The following is a 19071-nucleotide window of genomic DNA, read 5'->3' as shown; positions in this document are numbered from 1 at the left end:
CTAAGCCCAAATGTAGGAGTGCATCTCTTCAGTCACAAGGAGGCAGTGACATCACTGAGAGTGCAGTCTATCCAGTCACTAGGAGGCAGTGACATCACTGAGAGTGCAGTCTATCCAGTCACTAGGAGACAGTGACATCACTAAGAGTGCAGCCAATCCAGTCACTAGGAGCCAGTGACATCACTAAGAGTGCAGCCTATCCAGTCACTAGCAACCAGTGACATCACTGAGAGTGCAGCCTATCCAGTCACTAGCAACCAGTGACATCACTGAGAGTGCAGCCTATCCAGTCACTAGGAGCCTGTGACATCACAGAGAGTGCAGCCTATCCAGTCACTAGGAGCCTGTGACATCACTGAGAGTGCAGCTTATCCTGTCACTAGCAGCCAGTGACATCACTGAGAGTGCAGCCTAACCAGTCACTAGCAGCCAGTGACATCACTGAGAGTGTAGCCTAACCAGTCACTAGGAGCCAGTGATATCACTGAGAGTGCAGTCTATCCAGTCACTAGGAGGCAGTGACATCACTGAGAGTGCAGTCTATCCAGTCACTAGGAGGCAGTGACATCACTGAGAGTGCAGTCTATCCAGTCACTAGGAGACAGTGACATCACTGAGAGTGCAGTCTATCCAGTCACTAGGAACCAGTGACATCACTAAGAGTGCAGTCTATCCAGTCACTAGGAACCAGTGACATCACTGAGAATGCAGCCTATCCAGTCACTAGGAGCCAGTGACATCACTGAGAGTGCAGCCTATCCAGTCACTAGGAGCCAGTGACATCACTGAGAGTGTAGCCTATCCAGTCACTAGGAGCCAGTGACATCACTGAGAGTGTAGCCTATCCAGTCACTAGGAGCCAGTGACATCACTGAGAGTGTAGCCTATCGAGTCACTAGGAGGCAGTGACATCACTGAGAGTGTAGCCTATCCAGTCACTAGGAACCAGTGACATCACTGAGAGTGCAGCCTATCCAGTCACTAGGAGCCAGTGACATCACTAAGAGTGCAGTCTATCCAGTCACTAGGAACCAGTGACATCACTGAGAGTGCAGCCTATCCAGTCACTAGGAGCCAGTGACATCACTGAGAGTGCAGCCTATCCAGTCACTAGGAGCCAGTGACATCACTAAGAGTGCAGTCCATCCAGTCACTAGCAACCAGTGACATCACTGAGAGTGCAGCTTATCCTGTCACTAGCAGCCAGTGACATCACTGAGAGTGTAGCCTAACCAGTCACTAGGAGCCAGTGATATCACTGAGAGTGTAGCCTATGGAGTCACTAGGAGCCAGTGACATCACTGAGAGTGTAGCCTATGGAGTCACTAGGAGGAAGTGACATCACTGAGAGTGTAGCCTATCCAGTCACTAGGAGCCAGTGACATCACTGAGAGTGCAGCCTATCCAGTCACTAGGAGCCAGTGACATCACTAAGAGTGCAGTCCATCCAGTCACTAGCAACCAGTGACATCACTGAGAGTGCAGCTTATCCTGTCACTAGCAGCCAGTGACATCACTGAGAGTGTAGCCTAACCAGTCACTAGGAGCCAGTGATATCACTGAGAGTGTAGCCTATCGAGTCACTAGGAGCCAGTGACATCACTGAGAGTGTAGCCTATGGAGTCACTAGGAGGAAGTGACATCATTGAGAGTGTAGCCTATCCAGTCACTAGGAGCCAGTGACATCACTGAGAGTGTAGCCTATCCAGTCACTAGGAGCCAGTGACATCACTGAGAGTGCAGCCTATCCAGTCACTAGGAGCCAGTGACATCACTGAGAGTGTAGCCTATCCAGTCACTAGGAGCAAGTGACATCTCTGAGAGTGTAGCCTATCCAGTCACTAGGAGCCAGTGACATCACTGAGAGTGTAGCCTATCGAGTCACTAGGAGGCAGTGACATCACTGAGAGTGTAGCCTATCCAGCCACTAGGAACCAGTGACATCACTGAGAGTGCAGCCTATCCAGTCACTAGGAGCCAGTGACATCACTGAAAGTGCAGCCTATCCAGTCACTAGGAGGCAGTAACATCACTGAGAGTGCAGCCTATCCAGTCACTAGGAGGCAGTGACATCACTGAGAGTGCAGCCTATCCAGTCACTAGGAGGCAGTGACATCACTGAGAGTGCAGCCTATCCAGTCACTAGGAGGCAGTGACATCACTGAGAGTGCAGTCTTACCATTCATGAGGAATGAGTGTGTCAGAGGAGGTCGGGATGTCTATAGCTATGTATATGTTCTCGTTCATGTTGGGGAGGCAAAGCTGACTCTGTAAAATTTGGGAGAGGTTAAGCAGCCCGAGACGAAGACACAGGAAGATCAGTTAGATCTGTCAGCAGATAATACTGCGATGGGGCTTAACGCCTCCGCCTCGCTCGGCTTGATAACATCATCACTTTACTGGGTCTCCATTTCCGATAGACCCCACTACAAAAGGAATTAAGTGTGGGGTCGCTGCAGGCCCACACTGTGTATATTAATGCTAAGAAATGTCCCGTGTAACAGACTGGCAATTATAGGAAGAGGGGGTAGATGGGACAGAGCAATGTTCTGCAGATCACTAGAGAGGTCCGTAATGTAATAATCTGCAGTATATATCACTATGTACCTGTCAGGGGGTAGAGGGGACAGAGCAATGTTCTGCAGATCACTAGAGAGGTCAGTAATGTAATAATCTGCAGAATGTATCACTATGTAGCTGTCAGGGGGTAGATGGGACAGAGCAATGTTCTGCAGATCACTAGAGAGGTCAGTAATGTAATAATCTGCAGAATATATCACTATGTACCTGTCAGGGGGTAGATGGGACAGAGCAATGTTCTGCAGATCACTAGAGAGGTCAGTAATGTAATAATCTGCATAATATATCACTATGTACCTGTCAGGGGGTAGATGGGACAGAGCAATGTTCTGCAGATCACTAGTGAGGTCAGTAATGTAATAATCTGCAGTATATATCACTATGTACCTGTCAGGGGGTAGATGGGACAGAGCAATGTTCTGCAGATCACTAGTGAGGTCAGTAATGTAATAATCTGCAGTATATATCACTATGTACCTGTCAGGGGGTAGATGGGACAGAGCAATATTCTGCAGATCACTAGAGAGGTCAGTAATGTAATAATCTGCAGAATATATCACTGTGTACCTGTCAGGGGGTAGATGGAGTGAAACAATGATCTGCAGACCTCAGTAAAAGAGATAATGTGGAAATAACCAGTAAATCCTGTATAGAAGGCCGGTTAGGCTGTTACAGATAATATAAATGGAAAGAGATGGCTGTGCGGTCACAGACAGACGGGATTAGGGGTGAGGGAGGGGGACCTTACATAACACCTACTGTCCTGTTCTGCTAACGAACAGAGTCATGAGGGCTCCTCCCTGCTGGAGAGAGGAGAGGGGGACTGGACAGACCTGTTGTACCAGGACGCACACAGCACTGCCCCAGTACAAGCGGAGGGAGCTCTTATATAAGGCACTGGGGTAATATACAGGTTTTACAAAAAGCTGCTCTCTCTGTATAATACCACACAGTGGAAACTCATCTGTAACCAGATAAGAGAGATGCTTCCTCCCTCTCAGTAACACAGCGTGTGGGGTGTCATAGACACAGAGGATAAACCACATTCCCCTGTACAAACGCCAGGAAAGGGTTAATGTACTGCAAACTAACAGCAAGTGACTGGATGACACACCACTACATGTATACCATATAATAATTGGTATTATCACACACTACACCACTACATGTATACCATATAATAACTGGTATTATCACACACTACACCACTACATGTATACCATATAATAACTGGTATTATCACACACTACACCACTACATGTATACCATATAATAACTGGTATTATCACACACTACATGTATACCATATAATAACGGGTATTATCACACACTACACCACTACATGTATACCATATAATAACTGGTATTATCACACACTACACCACTACATGTATACCATATAATAACTGGTACTAATCACACACTACACATGGTCATATATACCATATAATAACGTATTATCACACACTACACCACTACATGTATACCATATAATAACTGGTATTATCACACACTACACCACTACATGTATACCATATAATAACTGGTATTATCACACACTACTCCACATACACTGCACCACTACATGTATACCATATAATAACTGGTATTATCACACACTACACCACTACATGTATACTCTATAATAACTGGTATTATCACACACTACACCACTACATGTATACCATATAATAACTGGTATCATCACACACTACTCCACATACACTGCACCACTACATGTATACCATATAATAACTGGTATTATCACACACTACACCACTACATGTATACTCTATAATAACTGATATTATCACACACTACATGTATACCATATAATAACTGGTATTATCACACACTACACCACATACACTGCAACACTACATGTATACCATATAATAACTGGTATTATCACACTACACCACTACATGTATACCATATAATAACTGGTATTATCACACACTACTCCACATACACTGCACCACTACATGTATACCATATAATAACTGGTATTATCACACACTACACCACTACATGTATACCATATAATAACTGGTATTATCACACACTACTCCACATACACTGCACCACTACATGTATACCATATAATAACTGGTATTATCACACACTACACCACTACATGTATACTCTATAATAACTGGTATTATCACACACTACACCACTACATGTATACCATATAATAACTGGTATCATCACACACTACTCCACATACACTGCACCACTACATGTATACCATATAATAACTGGTATTATCACACACTACACCACTACATGTATACCATATAATAACTGGTATTATCACACACTACACCACTACATGTATACCATATAATAACTGGTATCATCACACACTACTCCACATACACTGCACCACTACATGTATACCATATAATAACTGGTATTATCACACACTACACCACTACATGTATACTCTATAATAACTGATATTATCACACACTACATGTATACCATATAATAACTGGTATTATCACACACTACACCACATACACTGCACCACTACATGTATACCATATAATAACTGGTATTATCACACACTACACCACATACACTGCAACACTACATGTATACCATATAATAACTGGTATTATCACACACTACACCACATACACTGCACCACTACATGTATACCATATAATAACTGGTATTATCACACACTACACCACTACATGTATACCATATAATAACTGGTATTATCACACACTACACCATGTACACTGCACCACTACATGTATACCATATAATAACTGGTATTGTCACACACTAGGCCATGTACACTGCACCACTACATGTATACCATATAATAACTGGTATTATCACACTACACCACTACATGTATACCATATAATAACTGGTATTATCACACACTACATGTATACCATATAATAACTGGTATTATCACACACTACACCACTACATGTATACCATATAACAACTGGTATTATCACACACTACACCACTACATGTATACCATATAATAACTGGTATTATCACACACTACATGTATACCATATAATAACTGGTATTATCACACACACTACACCACTACATGTATACCATATAATAACTGGTATTATCACACACTACTCCACATACACTGCACCACTACATGTATACCATATAATAACTGGTATTGTCACACACTACACCACTACATGTATACCATATAATAACTGATATTATCACACACTACATGTATACCATATAATAACTGGTATTATCACACACTACACCACATACACTGCAACACTACATGTATACCATATAATAACTGGTATTATCACACACTACACCACATACACTGCACCACTACATGTATACCATATAATAACTGGTATTATCACACACTACACCACTACATGTATACCATATAATAACTGGTATTATCACACACTACACCATGTACACTGCACCACTACATGTATACCATATAATAACTGGTATTGTCACACACTAGGCCATGTACACTGCACCACTACATGTATACCATATAACAACTGGTATTATCACACACTACGCCATGTACGCTGCACCACTACATGTATACCATATAATAACTGGTATTATCACACACTACACCACATACACTGCAACACTACATGTATACCATATAATAACTGGTATTATCACACACTACACCACATACACTGCACCACTACATGTATACCATATAATAACTGGTATTATCACACACTACACCACATACACTGCAACACTACATGTATACCATATAATAACTGGTATTATCACACACTACACCACATACACTGCAACACTACATGTATACCATATAATAACTGGTATTATCACACACTACACCACTACATGTATACCATATAATAACTGGTATTATCACACACTACTCCACATACACTGCACCACTACATGTATACCATATAATAACTGGTATTATCACACACTACACCACATACACTGCAACACTACATGTATACCATATAATAACTGGTATTATCACACACTACACCATGTACACTGCACCACTACATGTATACCATATAATAACTGGTATTATCACACACTACGCCACATACACTGCACCACTACATGTATACCATATAATAACTGGTATTATCACACACTACACCACATACACTGCAACACTACATGTATACCATATAATAACTGGTATTATCACACACTACACCATGTACACTGCACCACTACATGTATACCATATAATAACTGGCATTATCACACACTAGGCCATGTACACTGCACCACTACATGTATACCATATAACAACTGGTATTATCACACACTACGCCATGTACGCTGCACCACTACATGTATACCATATAATAACTGGTATTATCACACACTACACCACATACACTGCAACACTACATGTATACCATATAATAACTGGTATTATCACACACTACACCACATACACTGCACCACTACATGTATACCATATAATAACTGGTATTATCACACACTACATGTATACCATATAATAACTGGTATTATCACACACTACACCACTACATGTATACCATATAGCAACTGGTATTATCACACACTACACCACTACATGTATATCATATAATAACTGGTATTATCACACACTACACCACTACATGTATACCATATAATAACTGGTATTATCACACACACTACACCACTACATGTATACCATATAATAACTGGTATTATCACACACTACTCCACATACACTGCACCACTACATGTATACCATATAATAACTGGTATTGTCACACACTACACCACTACATGTATACCATATAATAACTGGTATCATCACACACTACTCCACATACACTGCACCACTACATGTATACCATATAATAACTGGTATTATCACACACTACACCACTACATGTATACTCTATAATAACTGATATTATCACACACTACATGTATACCATATAATAACTGGTATTATCACACACTACACCACATACACTGCAACACTACATGTATACCATATAATAACTGGTATTATCACACACTACACCACATACACTGCACCGCTACATGTATACCATATAATAACTGGTATTATCACACACTACACCACTACATGTATACCATATAATAACTGGTATTATCACACACTACACCACATACACTGCAACACTACATGTATACCATATAATAACTGGTATTATCACACACTACGCCACATACACTGCACCACTACATGTATACCATATAATAACTGGTATTATCACACACTACGCCACATACACTGCACCACTACATGTATACCATATAATAACTGGTATTATCACACACTACACCACATACACTGCAACACTACATGTATACCATATAATAACTGGTATTATCACACACTACGCCACATACACTGCACCACTACATGTATACCATATAATAACTGGTATTATCACACACTACACCACTACATGTATACCATATAATAACTGGTATTATCACACACTACACCACATACACTGCAACACTACATGTATACCATATAATAACTGGTATTATCACACACTACACTACTACATGTATACCATATAATAACTGGTATGATCACACACTAGGCCATTTATACTACTCCACACACTATGGATATATACACATTGCACCATGTATACTGCACAAGATCATATATATTCCATATAAAAACTGGAATTATCACACACTACACCAGGTCATATATAACATATAACTGATATTATCAAACACTCCACTATGTACCCTGCACCACGTCATATATACTATATAATAACTGGTATTATCACACACTACACCATGTACACTGTACCACATCATACATACTATATAATAACTGGTATTATTATGACACACTACACCAGGTATACTGCACTACGTCATATACACATTACATCATATATACTGCACAATGTCATATATACAGTATATACCATATAATACCTGGAATTATCGCACTCTACACCAGGTCATATATACACCATATACTAAATGAATAACTGGTATCATCACACACTACACCAGGTCATACATACCATATAATAAATTAATAACTGATATTATCACACACTACACCAGGTCATATATATATATATATATATATATATATATATATATATATATATATACACATACATATACATACACACCATAAATAACTGAAATGATCACACACAAAACCATATATACTCCATCAGGTCATATATATACCATATAATCAATTATTAACTGGTATTATCACAAACTACACCAGGTCATATATATACCATAGATAGCTGGTATTACACTACACCATATAATAACTGGTATTAACACACACACACACACAAATAGCTGTGACATCAGATATAGACAATAAAAATAGTAGTATTATGCTCCCATTTAATCACACACAGCCCCCACAATCCTAACATCCCCCCCTTTCAGCCTACCACACACAACCCAAAACCACAGCCCACACACAACAAAGACCCCACAACTAACCAAAGACATGCACAGAGATCCCAGAGCTCCCCCCACACATCCCACCCCACCACAAAGACCCCACAGGCCACCAGAAACGGACGTACATATACACACCCAGCAGCCTACCACACAAACACACACCACAGTCCACCACACATAGACAACACTGACACCCCACCACAATACAAAGACCCCACAGTCCACCACACATAGACAACACTGACACCCCACCACAATACAAAGACCCCACAGTCCACCACACATAGACAACACTGACACCCCACCACAATACAAAGACCCCACAGTCCACCACACATAGACAACACTGACACCCCACCACAATACAAAGACCCCACAGTCCACCATACTGACACAGACAACACTCACACCCCACCACGAAGACCCCACAGTTCACCATAGTGACACAGACAACACTCACACCCCACCACAACACAAAGACCCCACAGTCCACCACATTGACACAGACACCTCAAGAACACAAAGACCCCGCAGCCATGCATACCCACACAAAACCCACAGCCCACCACGCAGACACAAAGACCCCACAGACCACCACCACCACACAAACACACCACTAACGTACCCCACACTGAGCTCACCACACAGATGCTATAGCCCTATGTGCTCACACACAACACTCCCGTAATGACAGCTACATAGAATACTCTCTCAGTCCCCATTTTGTGAGGTGAAGTGAGCAATGGCGGAATAACCTGACAGTGAGCCGGAGTGGCAGAGTCTATACGGTGATTGCACTGAGAGTACAGATAACCAGATCTCATACCTGTGGGCTGAGCCCCGTCCTCCAGTCCCAGCGTCAAGCCTTCAGACGCAAGGTCCTCGCTCCCCGGACTACTGGCAACAGAACACACACAGGCGACTAACTTACACCCCAAAATGCCAGCTCTGGAGACGCAGTGATAACAGACAATTCGCTTTTCTTTTTGTGTGAAAATGCCGCCCACAGAAACTTCCCAGAAGTGTGAGGGGAGAAGAGCTGCTCCCCCTTTGAAGTTGGGGTGAGAGGGGGTGGAGGGAAGGAGATTGGAGGTAGGGGGAGGGGCACTTGTCACTTGGTTTTTTTCAGACACGTTTAGATAAGGAAGAGCAGAACGTCAACATTTTCCATACACCTAGTACCTCGTACCTCTCACATCACAGCGCACGGCAGATGGCAGGGACACGCGCTGTGGTAAGGGACCATACGGAAATAACACAGTGTATGCAATAAATATAGGTGTGTAACCAACTGGGGGGAGGGGGCAGGCACCAGCGAGATGACCCAATAACCCAACGTACCAATGGGGGGGGGCACAACATTAATAACCCAACATACCAATGAGGGGGCACCATGAGAATAACACAATGTACCAATGAGGGGGGGGGGCACAACATTAATAACCCAACATACCAATGAGGGGGCGCCCAACTTGAACAAACCCCACTACCAAGCACTATTGGGGTGACCAACAAACAGGTGGGACATACTGTAAACTCTGACAGGAATTGATTGGGGGGGGGGGAAGGGGTGATAAAAGGCTATCAGCACATCAAAGACTGGGAACCAGCCGAACACCAAAAGTGCACCCTGGGCTAAACCCAAACACAAGGGCAGAGGACCAGCAACTTCTGCCGAGGCCCTCTGCTGGTCAGTCTTTGTACTGCAGGACACAACTGCACATCCCATAATGCAATGCGAGGGATCCTGGCTAGGAGAGATATGGCAAGTTATTCCGCCTTGAAATTACTTTACAATGTGTGATATAGAGCAGGTCCACCTGCAACGTTATCACTATCTATACTGATAGCACCTGTACTCCTCACAGCCCTTTACTATGGGAAAAGACACAGGGGGGTACATTAGAGAATAGAGGGAGGTAATCAATCAGGTAGAATAGAATAGAGAGGTAATCAGGTAGAATAGAGAGAGGTAATCAGGTAGAATAGAATAGAGAGAGGTAATCAGGTAGAATAGAATAGAGAGGTAATCAGGTAGAATAGAATAGAGAGGTAATCAGGTAGAATAGAGAGAGGTAATCAGGTAGAATAGAATAGAGAGGTAATCAGGTAGAATAGAGAGAGGTAATCAGGTAGAATAGAATAGAGAGGTAATCAGGTAGAATAGAACAGAGAGGTAATCAGGTAGAATAGAACAGAGAGGTAATCAGGTAGAATAGAACAGAGAGGTAATCAGGTAGAATAGAATAGAGAGAGGTAATCAGGTAGAATAGAGAGAGGTAATCAGGTAGAATAGAATAGAGAGGTAATCAGGTAGAATAGAATAGAGAGAGGTAATCAGGTAGAATAGAGAGAGGTAATCAGGTAGAATAGAATAGAGAGGTAATCAGGTAGAATAGAATAGAGAGAGGTAATCAGGTAGAATAGAGAGAGGTAATCAGGTAGAATAGAATAGAGAGGTAATCAGGTAGAATAGAATAGAGAGAGGTAATCAGGTAGAATAGAATAGAGAGGTAATCAGGTAGAATAGAATAGAGAGAGGTAATCAGGTAGAATAGAATAGAGAGAGGTAATCAGGTAGAATAGAGAGAGGTAATCAGGTAGAATAGAGAGAGGTAATCAGGTAGAATAGAATAGAGAGGTAATCAGGTAGAATAGAATAGAGAGAGGTAATCAGGTAGAATAGAGAGAGGTAATCAGGTAGAATAGAATAGAGAGGTAATCAGGTAGAAAAGAATAGAGGGAGGTAATCAGGTAGAATAGAATAGAGAGGTAATCAGGTAGAATAGAATAGAGAGAGGTAATCAGGTAGAATAGAGAGAGGTAATCAGGTAGAATAGAATAGAGAGGTAATCAGGTAGAATAGAGAGAGGTAATCAGGTAGAATAGAATAGAGAGGTAATCAGGTAGAATAGAATAGAGAGGTAATCAGGTAGAGTAGAATAGAGAGAGGTAATCAGGTAGAATAGAATAGAGAGGTAATCAGGTAGAATAGAATAGAGAGAGGTAATCAGGTAGAATAGAATAGAGAGAGGTAATCAGGTAGAATAGAATAGAGAGAGGTAATCAGGTAGAATAGAATAGAGAGAGGTAATCAGGTAGAATAGAATAGAGAGAGGTAATCAGGTAGAATAGAATAGAGAGAGGTAATCAGGTAGAATAGAGAGAGGTAATCAGGTAGAATAGAGAGGTAATCAGGTAGAATAGAATAGAGAGGTAATCAGGTAGAATAGAATAGAGAGGTAATCAGGTAGAATAGAATAGAGAGGAAATCAGGTAGAATAGAGAGAGGTAATCAGGTAGAATAGAATAGAGAGGTAATCAGGTAGAATAGAATAGAGAGAGGTAATCAGGTAGAATAGAATAGAGAGAGGTAATCAGGTAGAATAGAATAGAGAGGTAATCAGGTAGAATAGAGAGAGGTAATCAGGTAGAATAGAATAGAGAGGTAATCAGGTAGAATAGAATAGAGAGAGGTAATCAGGTAGAATAGAGAGAGGTAATCAGGTAGAATAGAATAGAGAGGTAATCAGGTAGAATAGAATAGAGAGAGGTAATCAGGTAGAATAGAGAGAGGTAATCAGGTAGAATAGAATAGAGAGGTAATCAGGTAGAATAGAATAGAGAGAGGTAATCAGGTAGAATAGAATAGAGAGGTAATCAGGTAGAATAGAATAGAGAGAGGTAATCAGGTAGAATAGAATAGAGAGAGGTAATCAGGTAGAATAGAGAGAGGTAATCAGGTAGAATAGAATAGAGAGGTAATCAGGTAGAATAGAATAGAGAGGTAATCAGGTAGAATAGAGAGAGGTAATCAGGTAGAATAGAGAGAGGTAATCAGGTAGAATAGAGAGAGGTAATCAGGTAGAATAGAATAGAGAGGTAATCAGGTAGAATAGAGAGAGGTAATCAGGTAGAATAGAACAGAGAGGTAATCAGGTAGAATAGAACAGAGAGGTAATCAGGTAGAATAGAATAGAGAGAGGTAATCAGGTAGAATAGAGAGAGGTAATCAGGTAGAATAGAATAGAGAGGTAATCAGGTAGAATAGAATAGAGAGAGGTAATCAGGTAGAATAGAGAGAGGTAATCAGGTAGAATAGAATAGAGAGGTAATCAGGTAGAATAGAATAGAGAGAGGTAATCAGGTAGAATAGAGAGAGGTAATCAGGTAGAATAGAATAGAGAGGTAATCAGGTAGAATAGAATAGAGAGAGGTAATCAGGTAGAATAGAATAGAGAGGTAATCAGGTAGAATAGAATAGAGAGAGGTAATCAGGTAGAATAGAATAGAGAGAGGTAATCAGGTAGAATAGAGAGAGGTAATCAGGTAGAATAGAGAGAGGTAATCAGGTAGAATAGAATAGAGAGGTAATCAGGTAGAATAGAATAGAGAGAGGTAATCAGGTAGAATAGAGAGAGGTAATCAGGTAGAATAGAATAGAGAGGTAATCAGGTAGAAAAGAATAGAGGGAGGTAATCAGGTAGAATAGAATAGAGAGGTAATCAGGTAGAATAGAATAGAGAGAGGTAATCAGGTAGAATAGAGAGAGGTAATCAGGTAGAATAGAATAGAGAGGTAATCAGGTAGAATAGAGAGAGGTAATCAGGTAGAATAGAATAGAGAGGTAATCAGGTAGAATAGAATAGAGAGGTAATCAGGTAGAGTAGAATAGAGAGAGGTAATCAGGTAGAATAGAATAGAGAGGTAATCAGGTAGAATAGAATAGAGAGAGGTAATCAGGTAGAATAGAATAGAGAGAGGTAATCAGGTAGAATAGAATAGAGAGAGGTAATCAGGTAGAATAGAATAGAGAGAGGTAATCAGGTAGAATAGAATAGAGAGAGGTAATCAGGTAGAATAGAATAGAGAGAGGTAATCAGGTAGAATAGAGAGAGGTAATCAGGTAGAATAGAGAGAGGTAATCAGGTAGAATAGAATAGAGAGGTAATCAGGTAGAATAGAATAGAGAGGTAATCAGGTAGAATAGAATAGAGAGGTAATCAGGTAGAATAGAATAGAGAGGTAATCAGGTAGAATAGAATAGAGAGGTAATCAGGTAGAATAGAGAGAGGTAATCAGGTAGAATAGAATAGAGAGGTAATCAGGTAGAATAGAATAGAGAGGTAATCAGGTAGAATAGAATAGAGAGGTAATCAGGTAGAATAGAACAGAGAGGTAATCAGGTAGAATAGAACAGAGAGGTAATCAGGTAGAATAGAACAGAGAGGTAATCAGGTAGAATAGAATAGAGAGAGGTAATCAGGTAGAATAGAGAGAGGTAATCAGGTAGAATAGAATAGAGAGGTAATCAGGTAGAATAGAATAGAGAGAGGTAATCAGGTAGAATAGAGAGAGGTAATCAGGTAGAATAGAATAGAGAGGTAATCAGGTAGAATAGAATAGAGAGAGGTAATCAGGTAGAATAGAGAGAGGTAATCAGGTAGAATAGAATAGAGAGGTAATCAGGTAGAATAGAATAGAGAGAGGTAATCAGGTAGAATAGAATAGAGAGGTAATCAGGTAGAATAGAATAGAGAGAGGTAATCAGGTAGAATAGAATAGAGAGAGGTAATCAGGTAGAATAGAGAGAGGTAATCAGGTAGAATAGAGAGAGGTAATCAGGTAGAATAGAATAGAGAGGTAATCAGGTAGAATAGAATAGAGAGAGGTAATCAGGTAGAATAGAGAGAGGTAATCAGGTAGAATAGAATAGAGAGGTAATCAGGTAGAAAAGAATAGAGGGAGGTAATCAGGTAGAATAGAATAGAGAGGTAATCAGGTAGAATAGAATAGAGAGAGGTAATCAGGTAGAATAGAGAGAGGTAATCAGGTAGAATAGAATAGAGAGGTAATCAGGTAGAATAGAGAGAGGTAATCAGGTAGAATAGAATAGAGAGGTAATCAGGTAGAATAGAATAGAGAGGTAATCAGGTAGAGTAGAATAGAGAGAGGTAATCAGGTAGAATAGAATAGAGAGGTAATCAGGTAGAATAGAATAGAGAGAGGTAATCAGGTAGAATAGAATAGAGAGAGGTAATCAGGTAGAATAGAATAGAGAGAGGTAATCAGGTAGAATAGAATAGAGAGAGGTAATCAGGTAGAATAGAATAGAGAGAGGTAATCAGGTAGAATAGAATAGAGAGAGGTAATCAGGTAGAATAGAGAGAGGTAATCAGGTAGAATAGAGAGAGGTAATCAGGTAGAATAGAATAGAGAGGTAATCAGGTAGAATAGAATAGAGAGGTAATCAGGTAGAATAGAATAGAGAGGTAATCAGGTAGAATAGAATAGAGAGGTAATCAGGTAGAATAGAATAGAGAGGTAATCAGGTAGAATAGAGAGAGGTAATCAGGTAGAATAGAATAGAGAGGTAATCAGGTAGAATAGAATAGAGAGGTAATCAGGTAGAATAGAATAGAGAGGTAATCAGGTAGAATAGAACAGAGAGGTAATCAGGTAGAATAGAACAGAGAGGTAATCAGGTAGAATAGAATAGAGAGAGGTAATCAGGTAGAATAGAGAGAGGTAATCAGGTAGAATAGAATAGAGAGGTAATCAGGTAGAATAGAATAGAGAGAGGTAATCAGGTAGAATAGAGAGAGGTAATCAGGTAGAATAGAATAGAGAGGTAATCAGGTAGAATAGAATAGAGAGAGGTAATCAGGTAGAATAGAGAGAGGTAATCAGGTAGAATAGAATAGAGAGGTAATCAGGTAGAATAGAATAGAGAGAGGTAATCAGGTAGAATAGAATAGAGAGGTAATCAGGTAGAATAGAATAGAGAGAGGTAATCAGGTAGAATAGAATAGAGAGAGGTAATCAGGTAGAATAGAGAGAGGTAATCAGGTAGAATAGAGAGAGGTAATCAGGTAGAATAGAATAGAGAGGTAATCAGGTAGAATAGAATAGAGAGAGGTAATCAGGTAGAATAGAGAGAGGTAATCAGGTAGAATAGAATAGAGAGGTAATCAGGTAGAAAAGAATAGAGGGAGGTAATCAGGTAGAATAGAATAGAGAGGTAATCAGGTAGAATAGAATAGAGAGAGGTAATCAGGTAGAATAGAGAGAGGTAATCAGGTAGAATAGAATAGAGAGGTAATCAGGTAGAATAGAGAGAGGTAATCAGGTAGAATAGAATAGAGAGGTAATCAGGTAGAATAGAATAGAGAGGTAATCAGGTAGAATAGAATAGAGAGAGGTAATCAGGTAGAATAGAATAGAGAGAGGTAATCAGGTAGAATAGAATAGAGAGAGGTAATCAGGTAGAATAGAATAGAGAGAGGTAATCAGGTAGAATAGAATAGAGAGAGGTAATCAGGTAGAATAGAATAGAGAGAGGTAATCAGGTAGAATAGAATAGAGAGAGGTAATCAGGTAGAATAGAATAGAGAGAGGTAATCAGGTAGAATAGAATAGAGAGAGGTAATCAGGTAGAATAGAGAGAGGTAATCAGGTAGAATAGAATAGAGAGGTAATCAGGTAGAATAGAATAGAGAGGTAATCAGGTAGAATAGAATAGAGAGGTAATCAGGTAGAATAGAATAGAGAGGTAATCAGGTAGAATAGAGAGAGGTAATCAGGTAGAATAGAATAGAGAGGTAATCAGGTAGAATAGAATAGAGAGAGGTAATCAGGTAGAATAGAATAGAGAGAGGTAATCAGGTAGAATAGAATAGAGAGAGGTAATCAGGTAGAATAGAGAGAGGTAATCAGGTAGAATAGAATAGAGAGGTAATCAGGTAGAATAGAATAGAGAGAGGTAATCAGGTAGAATAGAGAGAGGTAATCAGGTAGAATAGAATAGAGAGGTAATCAGGTAGAATAGAATAGAGGGAGGTAATCAGGTAGAATAGAATAGAGAGGTAATCAGGTAGAATAGAATAGAGAGGTAATCAGGTAGAATAGAATAGAGAGGTAATCAGGTAGAATAGAATAGAGAGGTAATCAGGTAGAATAGAGAGAGGTAATCAGGTAGAATAGAATAGAGAGGTAATCAGGTAGAGTAGAATAGAGAGAGGTAATCAGGTAGAATAGAATAGAGAGGTAATCAGGTAGAATAGAATAGAGAGAGGTAATCAGGTAGAATAGAATAGAGAGAGGTAATCAGGTAGAATAGAATAGAGAGAGGTAATCAGGTAGAATAGAATAGAGAGAGGTAATCAGGTAGAATAGAATAGAGAGAGGTAATCAGGTAGAATAGAATAGAGAGGTAATCAGGTAGAATAGAATAGAGAGGTAATCAGGTAGAATAGAATAGAGAGAGGTAATCAGGTAGAATAGAATAGAGGGAGGTAATCAGGTAGAATAGAATAGAGAGAGGTAATCAGGTAGAATAGAATAGAGAGAGGTAATCAGGTAGAATAGAATAGAGGGAGGTAATCAGGTAGAATAGAATAGAGGGAGGTAATCAGGTAGAATAGAATAGAGGGAGGTAATCAGGTAGAATAGAATAGAGAGAGGTAATCAGGTAGAATAGAATAGAGAGAGGTAATCAGGTAGAATAGAATAGAGAGAGGTAATCAGGTAGAATAGAATAGAGAGAGGTAATCAGGTAGAATAGAATAGAGAGAGGTAATCAGGTAGAATAGAATAGAGAGAGGTAATCAGGTAGAAAAGAATAGAGGGAGGTAATCAGGTAGAATAGAATAGAGAGGTAATCAGGTAGAATAGAATAGAGGGAGGTAATCAGGTAGAATAGAATAGAGAGAGGTAATCAGGTAGAATAGAATAGAGAGAGGTAATCAGGTAGAATAGAATAGAGAGAGGTAATCAGGTAGAATAGAATAGAGAGGTAATCAGGTAGAATAGAATAGAGAGGTAATCAGGCAGAATAGAATAGAGAGAGGTAATCAGGTAGAATAGAATAGAGGGAGGTAATCAGGTAGAATAGAATAGAGAGGTAATCAGGTAGAATAGAATAGAGAGAGGTAATCAGGTAGAATAGAATAGAGAGGTAATCAGGTAGAATAGAATAGAGAGAGGTAATCAGGTAGAATAGAGAGAGGTAATCAGGTAGAATAGAATAGAGAGGTAATCAGGTAGAATAGAATAGAGGGAGGTAATCAGGTAGAATAGAATAGAGAGGTAATCAGGTAGAATAGAATAGAGAGAGGTAATCAAGTAGAATAGAATAGAGAGGTAATCAGGTAGAATAGAATAGAGAGGTAATCAGGTAGAATAGAGAGAGGTAATCAGGTAGAATAGAATAGAGAGGTAATCAGGTAGAGTAGAATAGAGAGAGGTAATAAGGTAGAATAGAATAGAGAGGTAATCAGGTAGAATAGAATAGAGAGAGGTAATCAGGTAGAATAGAATAGAGAGAGGTAATCAGGTAGAATAGAATAGAGAGAGGTAATCAGGTAGAATAGAATAGAGAGAGGTAATCAGGTAGAATAGAATAGAGAGGTAATCAGGTAGAATAGAGAGGTAATCAGGTAGAATAGAATAGAGAGGTAATCAGGTAGAATAGAATAGAGAGAGGTAATCAGGTAGAATAGAGAGAGGTAATCAGGTAGAATAGAATAGAGAGGTAATCAGGTAGAATAGAATAGAGAGGTAATCAGGTAGAATAGAATAGAGAGGTAATCAGGTAGAATAGAATAGAGAGGTAATCAGGTAGAATAGAATAGAGAGGTAATCAGGTAGAATAGAATAGAGAGGTAATCAGGTAGAATAGAATAGAGGGAGGTAATCAGGTAGAATAGAATAGAGAGGTAATCAGGTAGAATAGAATAGAGAGAGGTAATCAGGTAGAATAGAATAGAGAGAGGTAATCAGGTAGAATAGAATAGAGAGAGGTAATCAGGTAGAATAGAATAGAGAGGTAATCAGGTAGAATAGAATAGAGAGAGGTAATCAGGTAGAATAGAATAGAGAGAGGTAATCAGGTAGAATAGAATAGAGAGAGGTAATCAGGTAGAATAGAGAGGTAATCAGGTAGAATAGAATAGAGAGGGGTAATCAGGTAGAATAGAATAGAGAGAGGTAATCAGGTAGAATAGAATAGAGAGAGGTAATCAGGTAGAATAGAGAGGTAATCAG

This window comes from Taudactylus pleione, unplaced genomic scaffold (assembly GCF_031769625.1).
Source record: "Taudactylus pleione unplaced genomic scaffold, aTauple2 ptg002073l, whole genome shotgun sequence".
In the NCBI taxonomy this organism is placed as follows: Eukaryota; Metazoa; Chordata; class Amphibia; order Anura; family Myobatrachidae; genus Taudactylus; species Taudactylus pleione.
This window is presented reverse-complemented; position numbering follows the sequence as displayed.